A 6,000-nucleotide genomic window follows, 5' to 3' on the forward strand; every position below is an offset into this window, starting at 1 on the left:
AGAACTGACATAATGACTATACATACTTATTATATGGACTTTATTAGAGGAGCTCACAAGCTGTGATCTCACTAGTCCAACATTGATTGTCTTCCAATAAAAGACCAACAATCCAGTCATTGCTTCATCAACTAGACTAGATGCCTCAGCACTCCCAGTCTGAACTGCTGGGGTCTCAAAGGATTCTTAGAAAGCTGCTGGTCTTCACTCTGCATTGGAATCCTGAAGAAATGAGTTCTAATAGCAGCAAAGGAATAGTGCCCAGCAACAGGATAGATGAACTTGTTAGGGAGAGTGAGGGCAAACAGGCAAAAAGCAAAAAGCTTCCTTCTTTCATGTCTTTTCATATCGGCTGCTATCAGAAGGTACAGCCAAGAAATATCTGCTTAAGAAAAATATCTATGAAAACTCTGTAAGAGTGAAAACTGTGTACTATGAATCAAGACCACTCCCCACAGCAAGGTAAAGAAAGATACTTGGCACAGATGCTTCAGCCACCAACACAGGGTCTCTTCTTTCTTAGCTCCAGGTGAATGGTTTTCTTTCTAGGGGAACAGTATGTCAGGCTTGCCCATCCTGCCCCAGGAGGAAGCTCAGTCCCAAGTGCAAGCAGTGGAGTAATAGATTTGTCCTTCTATGGTATTCTCATGTGTGGAATGAGTATGGCAGACCAGAAATTCTGAGCTTCGGGGTCCTTCTCAGGACATTGAGGTGGTGGTTCTACTCCAGAAGAGGCAGCACTGTTATCCTACCTCATATAAAGTTCTAAACTCCTAGAACATAGTTGTCAAACTATGATACTTAACCCTGTCTTTGGCTCTCCATTTGAACATCAGATACTTTGTGGGAGGCAGCTGGGTCAGGGAGCAGCAGGCTTTAAAATTATCTTGGTCTCTTGCTGGGCGGTGGTGGCGCACGCCTTTAATCCCAGCACTCGGGAGGCAGAGGCAGGCGGATCTCCGAGTTTGAGGCCAGCCTGATCTACAAGAGCTAGTTCCAGGACAGGCTCTAGAAACTACAGGGAAACCCTGTCTCGAAAAACCAAAAAAAAAAAAAAATTATCTTGGTCTCTTCTTGATGGCACTGACTTCACTTGTAATGAACCCTGGAGAGGTTAAAGCCTCAAGGCTCCAGCAAGAACCATGAAAGTGATAGCAGAAGTCAGTTAGTGGAAGATTAGTGGGTGCCATGAGCACTCTTAGACATTGGGGGTTCAGACCTGGAGGAAGTATGGAAGGGAACTAGAAAAGGGAACATGACACAGGTGCATGCATGCTTTAACTCAAATCCCGGCTTCCTATTTTCCTGTAATAACGATTGGCTCAGAGATGGGTAATCAAAGCTAGCAAAATAAATAGGACAACACTGTATTTTGAGAAACCTCAGACAAAACGAGGGTAATAGTGGAAAGGAAACTCTCCTTTTCTCTTAGATTTGAACATGAAAAAACTTAGATCTGGAGCTACTAACTTTTGATCATAAGAAGGAACCTAAATGTACTACCATCCTGAAGCCCCGAGCTGGGGTGGGGGGGTGGTGTCTAGCAGATCCTGTTCTTAAGCATTTACACTGTGCATCAGGTGCATGTGAAACGTGCCTTTCCCTGTGTACCAGTTAAATCTAATTTTCATTTCAATGGCTTCCAGCTGTCTACAATGCTCTATGAAATATGGCAACAGAACTTGCTGTTTCTGCAGCTTGAGTATACATACTGAGTCACGAAAGAAGACACTCTTTCCGCTAGCAGGGTAAATAACACTGAGAGCATCATTTTCTCACAACCATTTCACTCAGCATTTGAAAATCATTATTCATCTCAGTAAATAACCCACTCTTACTCCTGAGAAGCAAGCGAGATTCCAAAATATGACTTTGCTATTTTATTGATTGAAACTATCACCAACCTTCATGACCAAGGTTCTCGAACACAGACAGTGTGGCCACCTTCAGGTAATGGTAGGAGTCCAAGTCGGAGACTGTAATTAAATTCAGCATGCAAAGCAGTGTGGGAAACAAGAAGAGAAGGACTTGGAATCAAGAGCAGCCTAGGAAATCCTAGGCGGATTTAGGACCCAGATTAGATAAAGAGGAAGGTGACTCACAGATCAATACTCGGGTCTGTTTTTTGCCTTTCCCATTACTAATTCTCTGACCTATCACCTAACACCCTCACCTTGTTGACTCATTCTAGCTACAGTGGCCTCCTAACTTGCCTTTAAGTACATGTCTGTCAGCAATGCCTGGCCTCTACAAGTGCTTAGGCTCTTGATTTAATTGCTCTCTTTCACAGATGTACGCTCTGAAAGGAACTAGTTTACAACGCTGTATCTCTGATTCCTCATGTAATCAAGAACATTGATTATGATCATAAATGAATGCATGATCCATGATCATTGGGGGACTAAATCCTAAGTCTACTTGAGTGTTGTTCCTCTTGTGTTCAGTGCTCAGTAGGGATGAACCTCTCAAGCATACCACACTCTGCTGCTTGTCCATTCTGGTCCACTCAGTCAGCATTACCTTCAGCTTGTAGACATTCAACCCCTGCTAAAATAACCAGGTTCAAGATGAACATACTTATGATATAATTTAAATTAGAGACCACTGCATTTTTACTTGTATTCAGTAGGGGCTTGCTTAATGAGTGCTGTGTGTGTCTGTGGCAGTGTGTGTTGTGCTGGGAGCTTGTTGGGGTACAATATTAGGATAATATGGATACTGCCTGATAAGATTTGCAACTTCATTTACAGTATCAAAAATATTATTGGAAATTTAAAAGACTTTAGGAGCTAAAGAAATATAATTATGTGAAATCAAATCGAAGGTGGTGAAGGCTACATTTGATTAAAAGAAAGAAAAGATCTTATCCCCACTCCAGTGGCAAGTAAGAGCTGGCTTGCATCAGCAGCCCAGAAAGTTGTTTGATTTTTCAGGGTTTTCAAGAGTCAGCTGAGAAACACAACTAGTATGTAAAACGTAAATGATTTAAGCTTATATAATTTAAAACAAGGCAATAAAAGCATAAATCCATTAATTCTTTATGCCTCACCACATTTCACATTTGTTTTCCTATTGCTTACTTATGTCTGTCATTGTGATGGGAATAAGCAATGGTAGACTAGTGGCCATGTCTCCCCAGGTCCAGTGACATCATATTAGTGTCCTGAAGTCAGCCACAGTGAAAGACTGATACCCTTGAAATCAGCAAGGGCTTGCTGTTTTCCTGAAGCGAGACTTAGGAGAACAACGAAGAGCACTGTCAGCAATGTTTGTAGTGGAATATTTGTTTAACTGGGGAAAGATGTGTTACATTTGTTTATGCTGCATTTGTTTAACTTTGTAAAGGTGTATTGCATTTGTTTCACCTTGCCTGCCTAAGCCATCTGATTGGTCTAATAAGAAGTAGAATGGGCAATAGCTAGGCAGTAGTGGGATAGGTGGGGCTTGGGATCAGAGAAAATGAGGAGGAGGAGGAATCTAGGTTTGGGAGGAGAAATCAAAGGAGAAAGAGCCACCCAGTTAGATACAGAGGAAGCAGGAAAGTAGGACATACAGAACGAAAGGTAAAAGGCCCCAAGGCAAATTTTAGATGAGAAACAGGATAATTGAAGTGTAAAAAGAGCTAAGCTAAATATCAAGCATTCATGACTAATAATAAGTCTCCATTTCATGATTTGGGGATTGGAGATCCAAGAAAGCCTGCTACAAGTATGAATGAAAGTTATTGGTGTCCATCTCTCTATCATTCCAGTTGAGAAAACCTGCAACGTTTTTCCAGTGTATTAGTCTTCCTATGGCGGTGACAAAAATACTTGATGACAATAACCGAAACAGGGAAGGATGAATTCAGGCTCACAGGATGAGGGCACAATCCATTGTGACAGGCAAGTCACAGCAGGAGTGGGAGTCAGCTAGTCACATGCCATGGGCAGTCAGAAAGCAGAGAGAGATTGGCCTCAGCTTTCTCTCTCCTTTCTATTCTAGGACCCATGGGGTGATGCCCACCATCAGCACTCCATTCAGGAAAGGTCTTTTCTCCTCAGCTCACCCTTTCTGGAAATATCCTCACAGACAAACCCAGAGAAGTGTTTCCATGGTGATTGAAGGTTTCCCATTACACTGAGTATTTTAAAACTACTACATTATTAAATAACTCACTCAAACCAGTGAGAAGTGAAGGAAACTATAAAATATACCTTTGATGTTTTACTGATTGGAAATAGCAACTAGCATTCACGTCATTCTCGCAACTGGTCGTTAATTGTAATCATAGTTTGGTCAGGGAATACAAATGTTTGGCAAAAAAAATCAACAATGAATGTATTATAACTATATGGAATTTATAATTGTAATCAAGATTACTAAATATTTAATTACTTATGGATGCTATACAATCTTCATATTAGTTAAAATTTATGTATACTATATGTATAATTTTTCATGTTTTCTTTTCAGCAAATTGATTTTTAAGTATTTATAACATCCTATAGCTTAACTCTCTCCTCTCACTTATATGATACCATGTTAGTTGATTCACTTTAAAACCTGACTTTGCAGAAAATGTCCAGGAGAGAGGTTTTTTTATAATATATATCCAAATCCTCACAGAACTTCATAGAGGGAGTAAATAGTTTAGAGTGAAATATATCCTCCCTGCTAAATATGACTACGTTGATCTAAGTGAGATGTTAATGACTGTGTATATGCTAGTAGGCCTTTTCTTTTAGCTCTGTAGAGGAGCAGTGCAGAGCCTTTCCTTTGGTAAGTCACAGTAACTCTAAAAATAAATAAATAGCCTATGATTTCCTTATAAGTCATAAGTCTACATTCCTGTGGTTGAGGGGTGTGCTACTCTGCATAGTGGCATAAGTGTCGGTGTTCAAATCACCAAGTGACTCTGGCTTAGCTTCTATGTAGCTCCAGCAACAGTCGTCATGGGACACAAAATAGCATTTGCTTACCTTTGGAAGCAAGCAAACATAGCAATACACCTTTGACGGGGCTTCAAACACCTATTATTTTCAAAGCTCATGCATCATTAAAGACATATATTTTTACATATTTATATAAAGTTTATAGAAACATCACAACCTATTACATTTTTATATGATAAGAGAACATTTGCTCCAGAATGGGTGGTTCATGCCTTTGATTCCAGCACTCAGGAGGAAGAGGCAGAAAAATCTCTGTGAGTTTGCCGCTAGCCTGGTCTACATAACAAGCTCCAAGACAGTCAGGAATACATAGTGAGACACTGCCTCAAAACAAACAAACAAAAAAAGAGAGAGCATTTTCTTTTTAAATTTATTTTAGAATAAAGTGACATGAGTCATTCTACCTTCTAATATTTTCAAACAAAACTAATGTTTTCTGGCCTGTGGATCTTGTTAACACTCCAGGTATGTGCTATGATGCTACATTTTTGGTGACTCATGTCCTTTTGGCAGTCTTAGGACAATCGTTCTGTATACAATGGGAGACACCCTAAGAAATATGACTTCCTTACCATGTTGGTAAGACCTCGGTGCTACACTGATCACACCTTCTGTGTCCATTCAACAACTAACAACTTGTTAGTAATAATCAGAGATGGATGGGTCAGTTCAGTCCAAGAGGTGACAGGTTAGAATACACACAGGTGGATTGCTGGATTATTCCTTTAAAAGAAATTTTTCAGCTTGGTTTTCTTGTGGGGGGTGGGGGAAAGGAGCCCTTTTCCTGGAAAGCATTGTGTCTGCCATTTATTTTCTCCACCATTTTGACAAAGCCTGTGTGTGCTAGACTTCTGGGCACCAAGACTACAATATCTTTCCAGGATTGTCGCTTCTGCCCAATGTGTTTGGGGGATGGAGTTGGCTCTGGAATATCTCTTCATCTGTGTATCCATGATGTCTACTGGCTGAAAGTAGGGAATTAAGTCAACCAGCTGATTGTTTTATTTAAACAACCCAAATAGTTTGGGCAGATTTCCTCTTCCTAGACTTGGCTGACTGGGAACCA

Source organism: Arvicola amphibius, chromosome 8, assembly GCF_903992535.2.
Source record: "Arvicola amphibius chromosome 8, mArvAmp1.2, whole genome shotgun sequence".
Lineage (NCBI taxonomy): Eukaryota > Metazoa > Chordata > Mammalia > Rodentia > Cricetidae > Arvicola > Arvicola amphibius.